Source organism: Molothrus aeneus, chromosome 4 (assembly GCF_037042795.1).
Source record: "Molothrus aeneus isolate 106 chromosome 4, BPBGC_Maene_1.0, whole genome shotgun sequence".
NCBI classification, from domain to species: domain Eukaryota; kingdom Metazoa; phylum Chordata; class Aves; order Passeriformes; family Icteridae; genus Molothrus; species Molothrus aeneus.
The window spans coordinates 9,845,210-9,866,851 of record NC_089649.1 but is presented as its reverse complement, the minus strand read 5'-3'; positions in this window follow the sequence as shown (position 1 = coordinate 9,866,851).

Here is a 21,642-nt window from a genome sequence, read left to right as displayed (position 1 = left end):
AATACCTCAGAATATTTAAACTTTCAGGAGAGAGGAACAAAGAATTATTTTGCATACAAATTTGAAAAGCAAATGCTTGCTTAACTCAAAAGTTATGGGTTTTTTTACAGAATATTTCACTAAAATAAATATTGGTTCCAATAGGAAGAGTTCACAAATCAAGATCAGTTCACAAATATATAGAAAAAAATTTTAGAATTGAAAAGCCATGGGATATGGAAAATTAAAATAAAAACAAAGAACTACTTCATGAGATTAGAACTATTTCTGTCCCATCAGTTATGTTTTGGAGGCATTTCTTTTTAAATTTAAGTCATAATAATAATTGAGTGAAATTATAGATAAATACTGGACTGCAGATCAAATATAAAGAGTCCATTTAATACATCTCCATAGATATGAAAAAAAATTTCTAAAAATATTTTTTAAAAAATATCTCTAAAAATATGTCTAATTTCCAGATCACAATTATGTATTTCTATCGCTACATCCAAAATATATTAACTGTAATAGAAAAAAATATAAATAAGTTCTTAAGCTCATTTTATTCACAGGAATGTTTTGCAAAATAAACTTTCAGAATCCTGTCAACATGAAGATATATAATAATAAACAGTAATTTGTATTTAGTTTTAAATATTGTATTTTCTATACAGCAGGTAAACAGCATAGTAAAGCAGGTCCTCTAAATTGAACATGTTTTAATACAGTCAAAGTTACACATCCAGGTTAAAAAAATGCAGACTGTTCTTTAGCAAAGAGGCTCACATACAACTAAGGAGTGGAAAGGTGATTTTTTTCTCTAAATACAATAGCACTTGGGCCAATGCTGGAATAAAACTTCTCTTGGTACTTTCAAAAGTGTAATAAAAATTTCAAAGGTGTGTTAGAAGGAAGAAGGAGCATCAAAAAATACTCGAGGATTTAACAAAACATCTTAAAGTGAGAGAGTGAAATAGCTCAACCTGTTTGGCTTATCAAAAAATAGCCTGCACAGTAACTTGATTAGAGTGTCTAAGAACATTCATAGGTAGAAAGAAGTGGGTACTAAAGTGCACTTCAGATATAGCAGAGAAAGACCCAGTAATAAAAAAAAAAAAAAAAAAAGCCTTCACATTAAATGTAGACAAATTCAAATGAAGAGTAAGTCATAAATATTTAACAGTGACTATGACTAGCCTCTGGTACTACTGAAGCCATTGCCCTTTTCTCAGTAGTTCAAAAAGTTTAATCCTGGGTTTAAACCTGATGGCATTTAGAAAATATACTGCCATCAGACAAGTCACTGGTCTCCAAGTGAAGACATCTGGGTGAAATCTATGAAATAAGAGGGGACAAACTGAACTTGCTTGCCTTATGGTTGGCAAAACATACTGGTGTTCCTGCTAAGAGCTCCAAACAGCCTCTAATGCAATGTGTTCATTTTGAAACATTTGATTTCATTGTCAAAATAAAGTTCAGTATTCTAATCCTGCTGGAGAACTCTATGAAAATCTCTGTGCACGTGCCAGAGCAATGTACACAGGCAGTTGTACCTGAAACCTAACCTCATTCATTCAAGCAAAACATTAAATAGACATTTTATTACACAAGCCAACTCAGGAGTTCATGCCAGCACAAGGGTTGGCTCACCTTTATAAAATTCACTTGAAATGACATGGGGTTAGGCAACAAAGAGGATCAGGAGAAATGAAAGTAGAAAAGCACAGCATTTCCACATTTTACAATTAATAACACTGTTTGAAAGCTTGTTTTCAGAATTCATGTCAATGAGATCAAAAATCAGAGCATAAATCACAAGAGATATTTTTACTGGAATGTGAGTGTTTTTCATACCATTGAACCAATGTGAGCAGAGCCAATTAACACATCACTTTCCTTCTTTGCATTCCACATGGTCTATCAAAGCACCACAATAGCAGCCAAGAGAGCCACATGGGTTTGTACATGCCTGCATAATCACGTCCAAGAACTTCCCTGCAATTTTACTGCTGAGCATGACATTATATGGCACGAAATACTCCACTGGTCAATCTGGGCCAGCTGCCCAAGTTGTGTTGTGCCCAGTTTTTTTGCCCACCCCAGAGTGCTCACTGAGGGGTGTGGCAGAGCAAGAGAAAACCTTGCTGCTCTGCAATCACTAATGAGCAACAGCCAGAACACTGGTTTAGTCACAAATCTGAAACCTGGCACCACATGGGACTGGTATAAAGAAAATTAACTCCATTTCTGACAGGTGCATTTAGTCTTCAGCAGGCAAGAGCTGGAAATCACCACTCCTGCTCCTAAGAGCTCACCAAGAGACACAGCTGAACTCAACTGAAAAAAGAAATAGCCCAGAAAAGAAATAAAAGTTATAAAATAAAATAATAACAGGAATTAGTTAGGTACTCAGAAGAAAATCTTTTTCTTGACCTTCCCAATAACAAATCAGTCACTCTTGCTCTGCAATAGCTTTGATTTGAAAAAAGGTGCAGAAGATGAAAGTAACTGAAATTCCATACATTTTTCATCTCTGTCATATCTACACACAGCCACTCTATCAGCAACTCCTGACTTTCTCCCAGATGAAACAGACCATGAAATTTTACTTTCCCTCAAACTCCTGCAACCACATATGGCAGGTTTTAATATAAATCCATATGGCCAAAATATGTTGCTGCTGGTCATCAGATCTGCAACCATTAAAATTATCCTCCCATAAATAAGAATAAAGACTCCCTAGACCAGACAGCAACATCCTTCTTGCCTCTGCTATGTCCCTTTTGCAGTCTGAGAAAGGACTTCAATTCTCCTCTAGCTGTCAATCTGGTTCCTTTCACAAGCATTAAAATTCACTTTAAAGACTGAATAATAAGGATTGCTGACCCTTCCACACTGATAAAAATAAATAAATGTCAGTCAGACACCAATGTAGTCACACAGGTACAGTAAACTTTTTCTAACCACACGGCACAGATTTATTCTTTAAGCTAATCAGAATTCAAACAGAACAGAAATCAAATGTCACCCTGCCACGCTAACATCCATCAACCACAACGATTACATCTACATCAATCACTTGATATAATAGGAGTAAAGACATTAAAACAGAACATTGTCAGAAGATCTGCAATTGGTCTTCTATTTAGTATTCCGTCATATAACAGCTACAAGATGATTTCAAAGGCAGCAGTGTCTGCTTTGAAAATATGAGACAGTTTGCTTCAGCATTTTCCTGGCAGCAGAGTGTTACTCAATGACAACATTCTCTATGAAGCAGCAAACATTACTGATTTGAGCTTTATAAAACAGGAGAGCATGGGATTTTCTGTTCCATCTGTATGTAAGGCAGAACTGAAAATTCAACAATTGCATTACTTTTACGTATAGAACCTGCAAGTTATCTGAAAGCAACGCTATAATTCTGAAGAAGTGTTAGTTCTATCAGATAGTTCAGTAATTTCATTCCTTTACTTTGGAAGTCCCATCAGCTTTCTCTCCTCCCATGTCTGATTCTGCCTGAAACACCTCACTACTTCATTCCCAAGCAATGTCATTCTGAAAAGCACAGTCCTACCTGAAGGTTACATATATGAAAATGACACAGGCTGGTAATTCAAAATGTGGAGTTCACCTCTTGCATGGGATCATGCCTTTTCACTCCCAGACTTGAGCAGTGTCTGATGTCTGCTTATGCTTTGGAGTGCTAAAAAACAGTCAAAAATTCAGCATGCAGACTACATCTGTCCCACTCTATGCTGCAGACAGCTACTGAGAAGCAAAGACCACACCAGAGAAAGCACACAAACACAGAAAGTGCTCCCTTTCTGGACATCATGTATAATGTCACAAAGACATTACACCACTGCTGCTTGAATCAAAGGAAGATCTTACTCAGAGTGACCTTTCTGTGCATTGATCACTGCAGTGAACATGAAATCCCTTAAGCACAGCTAAAATTGTGCTTCCTTTACATGAGAGGTATTGCTTGGAAAATTATAAAGGACTGAAAACCAGCCCTTTAGATCCACCTCTATGAAAAACTAAGACCATAGAGACTTTATTCCACTTGGCTTAGAAAGCAGAAATATAAAGAAAATACAAAGAACAGCATTTAAGGTGAATATAAAACTTACAGGGCAGAGCAGACATGCAGAACGTGACTTTATCAGTCTAATGAAGCTTTTACAAATAGCACTGGCAAGCAGCAATGGTTTTAGTCAGATGTGGTCATTCATAAAATCAATTAATATACTTCTAAGAGATTTTGAAGGAACTTATCACCTGGCTTGCTCACAGGCCATTTTTACCTTGACCCTCGCTAGTCATTGCTCATTTATTCTTGACAAGAGTCACTCACAAGTGGATCATTCAAGAAAACAGGATCCTATATCAATATGTAAACTTTGAGGAGGTTGAAAACAGTCTTGACTAATAAGTCAGACTTGGTGTCTTCAAAAAGCTGCACCTCCAGCTGCATCTCCTGCTGCTTTTACTTCTAGGCAGATATTTCTGCCTAATTGAGAACTTAATCTAGATGCCACTTCATCCTTAAAACCACTTTTTAAGTAATTACAATACAGCAACAAACTTGTCTGCAACACCTTTTCTAATGAATAACGACTCAGACCATGCTTACAGATCATAATACTGCAAACACATAAAAAAGACATAAATATATTCTTTCAGACAAGACACTTGAAAAAGATACTAGTCACATTTACTATGTACATGTTTATCTGACTTATAAATAAATGACAATTCTTTAGTGTAAGTTCATATTTGCTGTAAGTACGTTGGCATTACTCTCTTGGGAATAATAATAAAATGAAATAAAAATAAGTTAAAAAAAATCCATCACACAAGAAACACCACTAATTTAAAATAGAACTAAAAAAACTTTTGCTACATGCTACACTACTGAAAAATTGACCATAATTTTAAAAGTGATCAAATCATATTTTAATAGCTATGCTTCCATTATTGAACAAAGTAAAGCTTTGTAAATTCTTTTAACATATTTATTTTGACCGTCATACTTTACATATAAACAGCAATGGTCGTCTTATATATAATTCCAGAGAATTAGCCAGATTTAAATGGCAACTACTGTATATTTACTTGGCATTTCAGTGAACATTAAGGTTTATAGTTCTGAGGAAAAAATTGACTTTGGCTTTACTTCAGTCAATATTTATTTCTCTGTTCGATAAACATTGATGTTTGCCTCAAGAGAAGTCAATATCCTGTTAATGTACATTACTTGAATAACATTTGGGAATTACTAAACAAATGACTCAAATTCAGAGGATCAAAGATAGTGGGACCAAGAAAGTCTTAGAGGGTGTTTGTTTAAACCTGCAGTCTTAGCAGAACTACCCGTACATGACATGAAGCAGCCCTGTGAGCAATCCCTCCTCTAATCTTCAGCATGCTGGTATTACAGTCAAATCCATCTTTGGTACAGTTTGCCTCAGAAATGTTGATGTGCAAGTACCTTTTCCCCTTGATGCCCTTCCTCAATGCTTCCTGAGCCAGCTTGTCCTTGAAATATGTTTTGCTTCAAAGATCATGCAGAATTGTTAACACATATTTTTACGGTTTCCTCATTTAACCTGGTTTTCCCAGTTTGTCACCCATGTTTTATAGTGGAATCTTCAAAAGTTTAAAGGAACACTGTCACCATGATATTTTCTGGAAAAATCCTTTTTTCCCAGGATTTTCTCCTGGGAAGCTGAGAAGCCTCAGAGAGGAATGAAAACAATAATTATCTGATTCTCTTCTCCTGTGTTTGCTGCTTTGGAATGTGGTCTGGAGGTTGTTTACAAACAGGTGCATCTTTGATTGGTTCCATGTGAATTATTTTTACCTAATGACCAATCAAACCAGCTGTGAGTGACTCTCTGAAGAGTCACAGGTTTTTATTATTGATTCTTGTGAAGCCTTCTGGTGTATCCTTTCTCTATTCTTTAGTATAGTCTTAGTATAGCATTCTTTTTGTATAATATCATAAAATAATAAATCAGCCTTCTGAGAACATGGAATCAAATTGTCATCTCTCACCTCATCCTGGGGACCATCACAAACACCACAGAACCCTGCTTGCAATACTCAGAATTTTTACTGGAAGTTTATGCTACCAGACTTTCTACACAGGGCTACTTTCCCATATGGCTAAAACATTTTAATCCTACTGAGTTTTACCACACTTTGGTACTCACATGAGGTAACAAAGCCCAGAGAATCATCAAATTTCAGGTGGAAAAGAGTGAAAATACTTGCAGCTTGTCTCAGATCTTGGCAAAAACTGTCCTTTAATGGACAAAATAATAGGAATGGCTGAATTTATGAATTTTTTTCATCACATTAAATATTAAAAGGCTCACCGCAATGATAAACCTAGAAACCTGACATAAAGAAAGTGATGCAAGCAGGCCTATATGACAAGTTGGGATCAAACTTTAAAGACTAAATTTCCCATTATCTACATATATCTTTCTTACAGCTTGAGGACACCAGCCACAGTTGCATGGTAGATGTCTAAATCAGTAGAGAGAAAAAGATTATCATATTTCACTATCATATTTCATCAAGTTATTAATGAAATCTGTAATGGAAAGCTCTGAATATCTCTAAGTGTCTTTAAAAGCTCAGGCTTTTGCTTTTTTTGAGTGTACTCACAACTTCATATGCAACACAATCATCCGCTTGTGAAAAAGCGGGGCCTTAAAGTGTGGAAAAAATAATTATTATAAAATTATATAACTCCATACATTTTATCATTTTGAAGTATTCCAATCCAAAGGTGGGGGGGGGAATAGATTTTTTTTTCTTCTGTTCATCTAAGTCCACAGAGAAACACTATTTCTGGAGATCCAGATTTTATGAAAAATAAATACCAGAAACTTCAGCTACTGTATTATACTTGCACATACCATGAATATAGGCTGCAGGAAATACTATTTAAAGGTCAAGTTATTAAGAGCAAAATTATCATAAATAGTATCAAAGATGATAATTTCCTTCTGAAAAACATCTCTGGAAAAGAAAGATACATATGACTAAGAGGTACATCCTTGAACAATTAGCTGCCAACTCATATTGGATGTTTTCAAGCAAAAAATTTTTCCATGCTTAACAGAGAGATGTGGAAATAGATCATATCTCAGGTATCAGAAAAGTTCAAGGGCAGCCTTACTACTTCTGAAGAAAAAAATTAGCTGAAGTCTGAATCAGAATATTCACCTTGATATCTGTAAAAAGTTTTTACCACTTCAGAGAAAAAAAAAAAAAAGTCATTTTGTTGAAGGTTTAGTGCTTTCAGCCTTCCCCCAGAAAAAGTAAAGATCAGGTGGCTGCAATAGCATGGTGTGTATGGCCTCAGGTGTCACAGACATATTTTCTGAAAAATACTTTTTCTCGGATTTTTTTTCTCCTGAGAAGCCTCAGAGGAAAAGAAAAACAATGATTATCTGCTGCTGTGGAATGCAACAGGTGCATCTTTGATTGGTCCATGTGAGTTGTTTCTACTTGATGAGCAATCACAGTCCAGCTGTGTTGGGACTCTGGTCAGTCACAAGGTTTTATTATCATTGCATTCCTTTCCTTGCTAGCCTTCTGAGGAAATCTTTTCTTCTATTCTTTTAGTACAGTTTTAATACATAATTTTCTTTTAATATAATATATATCATAAAAAAATAAATCAGCCTTCTGAAACATGGAGTCAGATCCTCATCTCTTCCCTCATCCTGGGACCCCTGTGAGCACCACCACACTCATGAGCCAGTTTTCGTAGGTTTGGATCTTGAAGAGAGACTCAGCTGTCATTGTATCCTTGTGTTTAGTCCTCTTGCAAGTAACTTTAGCAAAAATGATAGGATTGGGAGGAATATATGTCTCAGAGATAGAGGTGAGCTCTGGATAAAAGCAGCTGCAAACGGGTAAGGGATGGAGCAGTGAGACCAAGGTGGCAGCAGCACTGTCTGTGCTGTTTTGGTGCTTTGTACAGCTGTTGGCAGATTCTCAGAGCTGTCAATCCAGAAGTTCTAAACCTTTCACTAGTCAGCCCTTAACCCAATCTTTCACCTATCAACCTTTCTCAAATACTAGATTCACATTAAGTGCATTAGGAATGACAATAACCCTCTATTCTAATAACAAGAAACTGCCAATTAAGACCATAATGTATGGACATCTTCCCCTTACTTGCCCTTTTTATGCAAAATAACAATGTAGGAGGCTGCATGCAATACCAACATGCCCATCATTTTAATTATTTCTGAATATTTGTCCATACTGCATTTGATTAAAAGAGTCCAAAACCTGATTTATGCACTCACTTGTAAATTACATCTTAATGCAACTTGTTAACGTTCATACATAAAACTCTTAAATTAGAGCTCTTTCCCAGTAAAAATAGGCTCTTATCTTCACAAATTATGAAGACATACAGTTAAAAGCAATTTTTAAATATTTATTCCATATTTGCATGCATCTGTTCTGCAAGATTTCAAAACTGTTAGTGAAAGCTGTCCAAAACTCCTACAGTGCAGCCTTTTAAACTTTTTAAATACCTGCCATCCTAGTAGGATTTTGGTACTCACTGCAAGTTGGTCTCTGTAACATGCTTGTGATAAAAGACAATTAAAGAAGCCAAAACTAACAACAAAACACACAAAATGCTTAAAGATACAGATTTACTAATTAGTAATTTTATATTATGATGATTTTATTTTATGCATAGGTCAACTTTTTCTACCTCTCTGAAAAAAATAGTGTCAATAATAGTACAAATAAATTTTGGAAGGAAAATTATTTTGATCTTTAATACAGTCAGTGATTGCATCTTCTCTCATTGTTGTTCCATAAATGGACCACTATCAGCTGAAGCAAATCTACTCGAGAGACCTTCAGTTACAAATGCTTAAAATCCAAATAATTTCTCTTATCCTGGCCATGTTTAACTCAGGCAAGCACTGAAATATACTTTGGTGAAAGGCTAAGGTGAAAGGAAATCAGTGTCAAGTCCAGTAAAACTGGGAAGCTGTATCGGAGCTTTTCATATCTGCCAAATCACTATTCCTTTTCCTTTTGGAATTCCTAACTAGCATCTCCATAAAAGACAAGACCAGACAGAGGTGAGTGAAGAGCAACATTTGCAGAAAAAGACCAGTGGATGGATAATTGATTTTCATTCACATTTGCACAAACACATTTCTTATGATATGAAGCCTTTTTTTATTTTTCTATTCCAGAGGACAAAGCCCCAAAAAGGAAATGAAGTCATCTGCTTCTCAGAATCTGCACTTTCCCACATTATTTACAGGCCTAAATACTTTGGTATTTGACACAAGATAAACATGCTTTCCTCAGGTTACACCATGCACATGTGATAAATCTTTTATAAAAGCATCAGATCCAATTCACTCACTGCTGATCAAATATTAGACAAAATGTTCTAATTACAAATAAATAATAAGTAATCTGATACATCAATTAACATACAAAATAGATGAACTGCTACAGAAGTATAAAATTTGGAGCCGGCTTAAAAGAAGGCAGGCAGTCATCTGACAAGTCCAAAACTTTTCAGTAGGTTTATTTAATTACTCCTCACTTTAAAATATTGTAGCTTCACAATGAAAAGCTATTCTTCAGTTGCCTAAGGGCTGCTGCCCTCATACAGCACTGCTGTAGTATCTGAACCCCTGAGCTTAAGGAACAAAGGGATAAGAACCAAAGTCACAACACTGAGTATTGTCATAGTCACATGTGGGTGCTCTGCTCTGCATGGCAAGCACTATGGGGAAAAAAATCACACTGTACTCCATTTTCTTCACGTGAAAAAGCCCTTTTGTATTCACCTAACTCCTTTTGAAACAGTTTTACAGATCTTGTGTGGGATTCCAACTGGTTAGCAGTTTCTTGCCAATTACTTTTACTGGTTAGTAACAAGTTGTTATTCTGTATTGATTGGTCACTCAATATCTCAGTGTCTACGTGCAGGGACAGTTGCTCATGGGAGATAGAAAAATGAAAACTATCTAATGGTGCAAAACCAGCAGCATTAGATAGAATTTTATATTTATACAGGTGCAAGTTGTTTTTTACCCAGGAATAGATTGGTATGTTAATGAATTGCTCACAACAGGATTGCTTTCACATGGGAACTTGCAAAATGCTGGCTTTGACAAGGCCAGCCCCTGATTCTAGGAGAGCAGGCTTGACTTTATGAAGATTTTCTTTATGACTTTTCTACCTTACTGCTACAAAGATAAACAGAGCAGGTTGGGAAAACAGATGCCTCAGACTCCCTTAGTTTCTCTTGTGGAGTGCCTTATTCGTGGCTAAAGATTTCCTCACTTTAGATTATCAAGGTCAGGCACACCCAGAGTTGAAATTAGGTTTCATTTGTTAATGTATCAAAACTTTTGTATTTGCAGACACATGCGTGTGCTACAAATAGATTCATTCTAGGAGCCTGGCAGAACTTCCTGCAAGGAAGCTGACACTGCACAGTGGGCAAAGAGATTCCCTCAATGCCCTGCTCAGCTGAATCCTGAGCTCAGGAGAGACCTGAGATTGCTTGTAACTCACACTAGGTAGAAATAATGTTGAAAATTCATATTTTCCAGAAAACTGTCCTGTCCATTGCCTGTATACCTTGCCTAGCATAAGAGGATGTCAACTTCAATAAAGACTTTTATCTAAAAAGCAGATTACATATCCTGAAGGAAAAGGATTAATCTGCCACCTTTATTTCCCTAAGAATCCATGCAACTGATGCTTCCACATGAATGAGGGAAATAATTCTTCAGAAATTACCAAAATTGCACAATTGCTGTGACTTGGAAAGGATCAAACATCAAAGATCTACAGGAAAAGTTGTGGTTTACACCCTACCAGGGCCAGCACTAGAGCTAAGATTTCCTTGCTACTAAGAATTTTGATACTGGTTTTCTCTCAGTTCAAAACGTTACATGAGAATCTCAGCTAACAGCACCCTCAGGAGTGAAACCCTGACTTAGGACAACTTGCACAAAAATGCAACAATTTGTTCATATGGAAGGGACAACAGCAGGTTATTGGAGACTGATGAAGGATAATGCTCCTGAAAAGGAAAGGGACAAGTTGAGAAGGAGCACTTAGTGCCCTTTTTCCTTTGACTTTCACTCCTTTTTTGTATTCCTATGGGTAAGTAGTTAATGCAGAGTGTTTATAGCCCATCACTGTGGTACACTGACCTTTCAATTCACAGGACTGGGCAAGCACCCAGGAGATGTGGCTCCACCAAAAAACACAGCAAAATTAGATCTGTTTCAGATTTACACATTCTACCCATAAGCCTGGACATCAGCATTAGACTTTGCCACTTATCAAAATTCAGTTTTGACAGGAAAAGCTCTCTCCCTTCTGCACTCACCCATACTTAGTATAACATTATCATTTTCAGGAAAAAGGAAGCAAAGAGTAGAAAAACAAATGCAAAACCACAAACTACTGAATAACCAAGGATATAAATAATAATTATGTTGACTGTATTTCCTATAACAGACAAATAGTGTTATTTCAGTGAAGTACATTCTCCTTACTGAGAATGGTACATTTATAAAAACACAGTAAATCAATGAATTATTAGTTGAAGTATACAGAGAGCGATTACTCAGACATTATGTAGGGTTTTTTCCAGCCCTCTTGAATATCACAATATGCATTATTTTCTACATTTAACCAGAGAGATGTATTCAATTAAGGCTGTATGCTTCCCATGCTTCCAGCCTTCTGTTTAGTAGTTTAAAAGATATTCAGTAGCTTTCATGTTCAAGGACCCATACTACCTCTTAGAAGTGAATTTTAAGATAAATACTGGTAATGAGAGTTGCACAAAGGTGTTAGTTGTGTCATTAATCTTGTTAAATACTCTGCACCACCAGACATGAGTAATCAGACAATGAAATAGAAGGCAGAATTAAATGCTGGTTACAGCTTTACTTGTGGGAATAGAAGATTCTCAACTGGGAATATGTGAGAGCACAGAGATAAGAAAGGCTTGCTTTTGGGGGGGGCTTTTTAAAATGTGATAATATTTAGCTAGCTGATGGCATAAAAAACATTTTTTAAGATAACAGGTACTCATTAAAATATAAAATAAACATGCACATAATATAATACTCAGAAACCAATTACTCACAAAACATGAGAATATTCCAGACATCATGATGTTGCAGTTACCCCTGCAGAGCTTCTGCTTCAAATCCAGAGACAGCAATTTACTGAAGTGAATCCACATGGCTGATTGCAAACTGCACAGGAGTTTGCAATGGGCAATGATCACACCTATTAAAACAGAAACCTGCTCAGGCTATCTTGGTCACCACTACTTGTCTAGCTATGAGGAATTAGTAACAATTCGAAGGTAGCTCACTGTTAATCAAACTGACCACTTACAATGATTAACACTTTAGTAGAGAGTTTGCTTTAACAAGTATCACAACTGCCTATATTTTTTCTGAACACACTGAGCTGTGTTCATATTCAAATCAGAATTATTTTATCATTACAAAATGCTATTTGCTTCTCCCTGGTGTTTTATGATTTTCTTTATGCCCATTGCCTTACTGAGCAAAAAATATCCAGCTACCACCACTTTTCACAGTGCTTGCTGGTTCAGTGGGAAAATGCTTGTGTGTTCCATGCTATTGTCCTCAAACTCCCTGACATAAAGATTTTTATTAAAAAAAAAAAAAAAGGTAAGTAGATGAGGTCAATAAGAGGGCTCTCCGATGAAATAAGCTGATTAGAACATTGCACTAAACCTTACAGTTACAGAAATACAAAATATATATTCAGCCTTCTGTGCTGAGCAAATAATTGACTGTTATTCCAATTTTAAAAGCAACGCATGCATGAACTTTTTATTAATCAGACTAATTTTCTTTTACATTTCCAACACTGCACAGACAGTACCATTCTTCAAAGCCTACTCATGACCGTATTTCAAGAAAGACCTGCAGGAAATTACCCCTGCTTATGGTGGAATAATATTAAACTGCCCATTCTGCTGTGAAACAGTGGGTTTGATGAGTTGACAGAAACACTATGCTTGTTGCTGATTTGAAGATGTAATTTACACAATAAACCAAAACAAAACCTGATCCCCATCTCTTTCCTCAGTTCCAGCTACTCACTAATATTAAGATTTACAGTTTCTCTTTTGTGCCCATCTAATCACTGTTAGTAACAGCACTGTGTTATAATATGGATATGCTCTGATACGATGGTGTACAAAGACTACAGTCATATTATCCCTACACTGATCTGAACTCTAGGAATTTTACAGTTAGCAGGGTTGGGTTATTTAGGTAACACTTTACTAATTTTCCCTTCTCTAGGACTAGGTACTTGTCTTTAAATGTGAGCTAGAACTTCAAGGCAAGCATTTGAAAAATCCATAGTTGTCACATAGTAGTAGGAAAGAAACACTGCCTTATTTAAGATAAAGATGTGCTATAATGTTTTAGAACCAACAACAGTAAATACTGGTGTCTGAGGATGTCTACTCCACATAAGAGCCTCCCTCCACTGCTTACAAACATATTGATGCTGAAAAATATTTTCCTGCCCTTATAGCAGCAGCCTTATTTGTACCAAAACGGGCCCATAAGTATGATTTCCCATTTCAAGGTGGAGCTTTATTTCAACTTGCTTTATTTCCATTGACAATACTATATTTTCCTACACATTCAAAGTTGCTTGTTGCATTGTGAATTTCTTTTAAGTAAACTGAAAGGATGTGAAAGTTGCTATGATGCCACTGGAGTGTCATATATAGTGACACTTGCAGTGTTTGACTGTATTGCCCCTTTCAGCACAGAACCAAACAGAAAGCCTTATTTCATCAGTTTTTGGCTATTACACTTAGAAAACACAAAAACCAATTGCCTGATGATTTGTTCAACTGAAAACACTCAAGAGAATGCATTCAGAAATATAACATTGTGTCAGTATTTTATAAAGTCATTGTAGCTCTGCAGAAGAAAAGAATTTACTTAGCTACTTGAAATCAAGTTTCATTTGCAGTACAGATGAACACCAAATGTCTGGATGTTAATCAAAACCTGAAAAATAGTTTTCTAACAGACCCAATACAGTCAAAATCTATGATTCTTGGCAGAGAACCTAACGAAAAGAGAGAGGGGGACAGACAGGACTTGAAAATATGTATTTGTATATCAAAATGTCCCATAAAAACAGAGCTCAGACCCATCCTTGGAGACAATATTTGTACAAGATTCCAACGTGTGGATTTCTTTACTACTATACAAAGCATTCACCTCTTGACCTCCCTTTCTTCTGGCAAAACTACACTTCTATTCACAGGAACTATTTATTAAAGTAGCAAGCAGAAGAAGAAAATTAAACAACCAACATACACCTGCTCACTATTGCCTATTACTTAAATATTTTTTTTATAGTAATAAAAATTACAGTACAAAAAGTACAGTACCTTGTGCCACTTCCTTTTTAGCTTCATTTTTGATAAAATGCAAATATTTGTCTATTGAGTAATTTTATTAATAGTCTCTCTGGAAGCACACACGAGCTGTTAATAAAACCTGGTTACACATTTTAAAACAAAAATAGCATCGTGTTGCTCTCACCTACTGCTTTCAGGAAAACCATAATTAGAACTACGGGGAAATAAATTCCTTCTCCCTATTTTTAAACTTGACTCGCAGTTTTTGATTATCTGGTATTGACCTAAATTAACCTAAACTCAGAATGTAGTTGATCACAATTTGTGGAGCCTTGCTTTTCTGAAATTCCCTGTAGTAACAAAATCTGTAGGTTCTATTTTGTGTAACAGTGTGTATAACAATATTACATATTACAATATCCACAACATGCACATAGATAAGACCTCAGATTTATGCATTTCCTTGGTTTTCACTTCTTCACCACACTGTTCATTTTTCTCTCCTAGCCATAGACTTTTCTTTCCAAACCACCATGTAAGAAATCCATTATGTAGATGCAGTTATCTTAACTGATAGAAAAATTACTGAAGCATAAAGGTGGACCCTGCAGAGACTGCAGTGAGCTGGGACTCCTTCAGCTTTCCTGCAGCTACACATGCACATTGCCTTGTCCCTGCTGTGACAAAGTCTGCTTCCACATGGCAAAGTCAGGTTTCATGCTGTTAAGAGCAGTTAGGAAGGCAGGCTACTGAAGCTGCTCCACAGGAGAACCAGCAAGGATATTTTCATAGAAGCCAGCCACTCTCAGAACTGCTAATTTCACTTTGTACAAATTGATACTCTTCTGCCTTTTCAAACGGCCAAGAGCAAAACTAAAATAAATAAATAATGACATAGAAGAAATGCTACCTTCTGTTCTGTGACTTCACCCCTTCTGTGGCAGAGACAAAATTAGGCAGCACCACCATCCTCCAACCTCTCCTCCTTATCCAGTACTACTAATTGTTGCAGTGTGTTTTGTTAAGTTATTAGGTTGGTTTGTTCCAATCCCCTTCTGTCTGAAAATGGTTCTGCCCCAGTTCTCCCTTCCCGCCTTTGGAGCTGTCTGTCTTCCTGGCTCCACCCCAGCCAACAATGTATCCCCTAAACTCCACCCTGGTTTCCCTGGAAACCCTTGTATCTTTTCTTCTGATCCCTCCCCAGTACCCCGCCAATCACTCTCACTCCCCACCCTTACTGCTAGAATGTTCCAGCAGGGGAGTTCGATGGTTGGCTGAGGAACCGGGGCCCCTCCCCAGAATGTTTCCTGTTGGTGTTGCCCACGTGTCAATCCCTTGGACCCCACTCCCCACTGCACCCCCATTGGCCCAATGCCTGGCACCTCCCTTGTTCTCCCTACCCCTTAAAACCTGCTGTCAGCAGCCCCGCTTTTCTCCTGTCGGTCCCTCCGGATTCATTAAAGCCTGGATTAAGCCGCAGTTGGAGTCCACCGTCTCCTTTCTGCTGGTTGCAGCCTTTACCAGACTCCGTCCTGCACAAGGTGTGCCTACAGCCGCAAGCTGGGCACTGCCTTAGGCGCTATCCCGAAGGCAGCTCTCGGGAGAAGTACCCCCTCGTGCTGCTGGCAGTGCTGGAGCTAGCCGGACGCTGACAATTGAGAGCCACTGCTGCAATTAATGACATTTATTCCATGGTAAAGATCAGTTTTTGCACTTAGTTGTTTACATTGAAGGCAAGACACATTATCTAAGTTGTCAAAAGAAAACTGGAAGTTGTGGTTGCTGAGAAGGGGACAGCTGAGACTTACAGGACTCAGAGGGGACATTGAAGCTGGTATTTTATGCACCCAAGGGACAGTTAAATCACTTGTCCTTGAAGAAGGCATAGATTTACACTTAAGGACAGTAGAAATTTTGATAACTAATTTGGGAAGATGTATTTTTAAACTAAGTAGCCAACCACCACATCCCCAAACAAATCCTTCCCACATTACCATTAGGGTGAAAACAACTTCAAGGATTTACAGGAGCAGTCAAAGTTTATCTCAGTATCATGTTGCTTATTAAACTGGAAACAAAGCAGCTCTTAGCAGTATCAGAAAAATCATTTTATATTAAATGCATTGCTTCCATACTGCATCAAAATTCATTTTATTATTCACATGAACTTTTCTTATCTAGAGAAAACCCTCATATCACTCAAAATTAGAGACATGGAAACACTTGTCATGAACAAAGCACCAAACAATCCCTGAGTAACATGGAACAGAGCAAGTGTCAGAATAACTGTGAAATGAACTAGAGGTTTTCTTCCTAAGCAGACAATGACACATTATTTGAAGGATTGCACAGAGAAGTAAGCAGGCCTTTGACCTCTCGGTTCTTTAAAAAAAATCTTCAGTTTATAAAGGAGCTTTTTTATTCAGCAAACATATTTTGTCAAAAAAAAGTTTGCTTAGGGAGGAAATAGAAATAAAAATTCAGAAGAGAGTGCAGAAGAGAGCACTTTTTTCCTAGAATACATTGTCAATGCTCATTTTTTCCACTTGTTTACTGAGTACTCAATGACTGAACTGTACAGTACAGCCTCTCAAAAAGGCAGGCTCTGAGACCATGTACAAAATCAAAAATAAGAGTCTGAAACTTGATCATAGTGCAAAAGCTTTAGATAAATGTTGCTTGTGACAGGACAGGACTGCATCCCATGACCCAGAAGATCTATGCTACTGCTTTGTGTCTGGAACAAGCACTACCCATGCAAAACACTTGTTTGGATGCATTTTATTATTAGCATTTGACCTACTCAGACATTTGGGGAGTAAAACAATGGTGGATATCTTCAATTCATGTATTCAAAGGCAATAATACATGATAAACATTACTGATGGTGAAAAATAGTAAACTGACTCTCAGCTTGGTCTTTGATAGAAGAGATTGCTTTGTTAAGGACAAAGGGTTACAGACACTTTAAAATACACCATAGGAATTAGGACTAAACAGAACACCCGGACAGTTTATGTTAAAACAAAACCAGGTTCTTTTAAATAAAACTAACATCAATTGAATACTGTCTTATCTTTGTTGAGCAAACACTTTACCTTTTGATTTATATTAAGAATCTTCTAAACATATGGTTTTGTCTTCAGAGAGAAAAGAAGCACTCAGAAGCGCTGAATCTGGCCTCCACATCCAATTTTCTCTCATATTCCATAATGATATATTACCAGACATACATATTTAAACTAGCTAATTTAAGAAAACCAGAAGCAGAGCCACTTAGACTATAATTATAACACTGTCTGAGAATTTTTCTAACAAAACTTTTTTTTAAAAAAGAAATTAACATGCATGGTGAATTTCAAATATTAAAACATCTATCTCTTCCAACTATCCATATCCTCTTCTTTACCACTGTCAATGTTTTAATGCTTATTTTAAAAGCAACTTTAGAGTCACTGAAAAACAATCCAATAGCCACAAATTAGCTTCTGCAGGAAAACAAACTAACTACTGACAAAGTTCTGACTACAAACTGTTAAGAGAAGCAAGAGGGTTTGCCGTGCTCTGGTAATTTTTTTGTGGAAAAATGTTTTCTACAAATGTTTCATGTTAAATTTTATGCCTGCTCGCTGGTTACATTACCAGCAACCAAAGCTATCACTGACACTGTCTCAAAAGCCAAAAATGTATGAAAAAAAATCTCTAAATAGCATTTAAGGACCAAATGGTTTCCTCCAATGTCACTTAGGAATGTATTCCTGTCCTTAGCACAGGTACGCCTTTCCATCTGTCCCCTTGCACTATTTTTCTGGGGTTTTTTAATTTAATTGTAGGTTATATCTTGTCAGTGGCATTAATAGATGTCACTCTAGTTAAAACCTCAACCAAGAAGTCACACCACAGAAACAGGCATTTCCACATTCTTCTTTTACTAGAGCCATTCTTTTTTTAAATGATTTTACTGTGTATTGATGTCAATCATTATAACTCAGTTCACAAATTCAATCAAATATCAGTCAAAAGTTACAAAATCCATCTTCAAACGTATCTCTTTAAGACTATAAACTAGTAAAACATGCTTGAGAGTGAATGCCACATCCTAAAGGTTATAAATCACCAGGAGAGGAGAAAGGTGGCCATGTGTTTATGCCAGATTCGTGAATGATGGCAGTACAGATTATAAATATTAAAATCCAAATATGCAGCACTAAAAGCCATAGTCCCCAAACACATCAAAACCAAGAACAGTTCACAAAGGGCTAAAATAACTTGGGCTGGAACTATTTATTTACTTTAATCTGCAGAGCATGTCTTCAGATAGAATGAAATGAAGATAAATCAGTAAAGAAAATAAGACATTTATAATACACTGTGAAAAATCTGAAAAAAAAATCACTAAAACAATAGCTTTTGGAAAACTTGCATCTGCAGAAGGCCTTCTGGGCCTAAATCCAATACAAACCTGTCAGAAAATATTGATGAAAAATGTGCATTTACAATTGTAAATAAGACATGAATATGAAACCTAATCCTAAACTCAATTATTCCAGAAGGGAAAGGTTTGGTTGGGGTTTTTTTTACTATGTTATTCAGTTAGTTGATTTAATTAGACAGTTGTTTTGGTAAACAAAATTACTTCAGAAAGAAACTCCTCCAATAACCATTGACAAATCAAATGGACTTCAAAGTCTGTCACTGTGCTTATCTGCTTCATTCATAATAGCTTACTGAAAATACCTGTGAGGGTCCAGTATTATAAAAACCACCTTCCCAGAAAAGAAATGTGATCAAAGGAATTGTCAGATGGCATAAGGCCAGCCTTTCATATACTGCTCAAGGGATTCTTTCAACTTTGTCTTGAAATGCCCTCTGATACTCCATTCCAGATTCTAATCCAACTCTGCAAGTGAAAGGTTAATGGAGTGCATCCTTAACACACAGGCACATCTTAGCATAGACTAACAAAATAAAAGCATATTTTCACAAAGTGGGGGTGCCCTTTTTCGCATGTTAAAGTAATACCAGGCCTTCTGCCATTCCCCAAATGCACTACAATCAAGCAGCTGCTCAACATGGATAAGCCTCAAGAAAACCTTTCTGATTAAACTCACTACATCAAAAGCTCAGCTGACACAGGTTAGCAAATGACTTCAGTTGATGTTTTGGTGCTAGAATGAAAGGTCAAAAAAAAAAAATCCCCAAAACCCTGAAACAACCCAGCACAGAATATAAAATGCCAGAATTGCATAAGGAGGGAGAAAACACTCTAGAAAGATTGCCACAGTGCTCAAGCAGCTGCAAGTCAGCTCAGTCTTCTTGAAGTCTGCTGCTTGACAGCAACTCAGAAGCTGGACAATTTTCAGCACAAAAAAAAACCCAAAAACAAACAAACCCCAAAAAAAGAAAAAAAAACAAACCAACTAAAGCAAGAAGAGAAATTAAGTTCCAGTGCAAACCAGTTCAGAAATAAGGTCTGTGAGCTTCATGTAGCTGAATCAATAGGAAATCATGTTTATTCCAGCCAGCACTAGAGGTAGTACAAGTCACTGGAATGGGGAACTCTACAAGTAAGGCTAGGCATACTTTTAAAATGAGAAAACTCTACACTGTCTTGCTATGGTATTTCTCACTATTTAAACACCTCAGGTAGATACAGAGGAGAGAGATCAGCTAAATGCAGAAATAGAACACATTCAGTTTCACTTTAATTTATAGTAACCAACACTTAAGCTACCCAAGTAGCCCGCTCTACTGCACTTTTCAGCAGGCTATTTAGGTTTGTACTAAAAAATAAGCTGTAGTAAAAGGAAAGAAAAACAATTCTTTTAACTCCACTTAAAATATCAGTAAAAAGATTATAAACATTTCTTCATGTAAACTTGGAGAATTGAAATGCAAAAAGCTTCTGCCTCAATATCTAAATTTCCATTATCACATACAAACAACTGTGAGCCTCTGCAACTTGAACTGAGACTCCAAGTTGACCCCTCAGATTCAGAACATCAAACTAAATGTGTCAAGGGCTGATCTTAAGTCTAAAATCAACAAGAATTAAATTTATCCATCCACCAGGACACGGAAAGATAAATTTCTGAGCTGTAAACAAATCTCTCAGAAAGCATATGCTTTTTAGGATTACAGGACAGGAAAGGCCCAGCAAATTCCAGTCCAGTCCCCAGCCATGAGAAGTGCATAATTTAATGTCTTTTGTAAAGCAATCAAACTCCTTCCTAAGAGTGCTTATGATTTTGCTCTGATTGAAAAACCATTGCAGAACCTTGCTGCTCTAACAATTAGGAACCTTCTTTTAATTCCCAGCTTGAATTTATTCATAGTCAGCTTACACCCATTAGTTCTTGTGCCAATATTGTCCTTTAGCTTAAATAGCTCTTCTCCTTCCCTGGTGTTTACCTCCCTCAAGAATTTAATTTCATTCAATTACATTTCTTAGGACTAATTGTTTTAAAATGAGAGGACACACTTTATAAAACTATCAATGGCACATTCCATAAGGAGAAAAATCAACTTCTCTAGCAATTAAATATCCACAGAATATGAAAAGTGCACAGTAAAGCACTTATAAGCCCATGGAAAGCTTGTATTTCCAGGAGGTAAGAGAGACATGATGACTGCAAATGAAGATATTACAAGCTGTAAGATGAGAAGCTTTATAAGCATAAATGGAATGAAAAAGAATTCTTATGAAAAATAAATTTATTTTTCAGCACTCTTGCAGAAGGACTTTAAGCTTTAAAATCCTTTTAATGCTCATTTCCTTTACCACTCTGCAAAATTGGCAAAAAAACTCCAAACATAGCAAAACTCACAAAGCAATAAAATACTCAGAACCATAGAAAAAAGGTGCAGTATTTTATATGCTTTTTAAAGGTTAAGGATAATTTTAATTTCACTGGGTCAACTTCCAGTGTCACTTTGGCTTCTCTTGATAGTTCCTAAAAAGGTCAAGACAAAGTGCTTCTTGATCAACCCATGCTCATGAAAAACCACATTACCTTTTTAGCATAGAAGAATGTATTTTACAGAGCAGTTAGACTGTGTTTAGTGATTCTTAGGCTGCGCCACATTATTGATTGAAACAGCATTTATGTCCATATTTCAGAACTACACACCTTTTCATCTCAGGAAATTTTATGTTAGCAAATAATTTGGCATACATTGTAGCT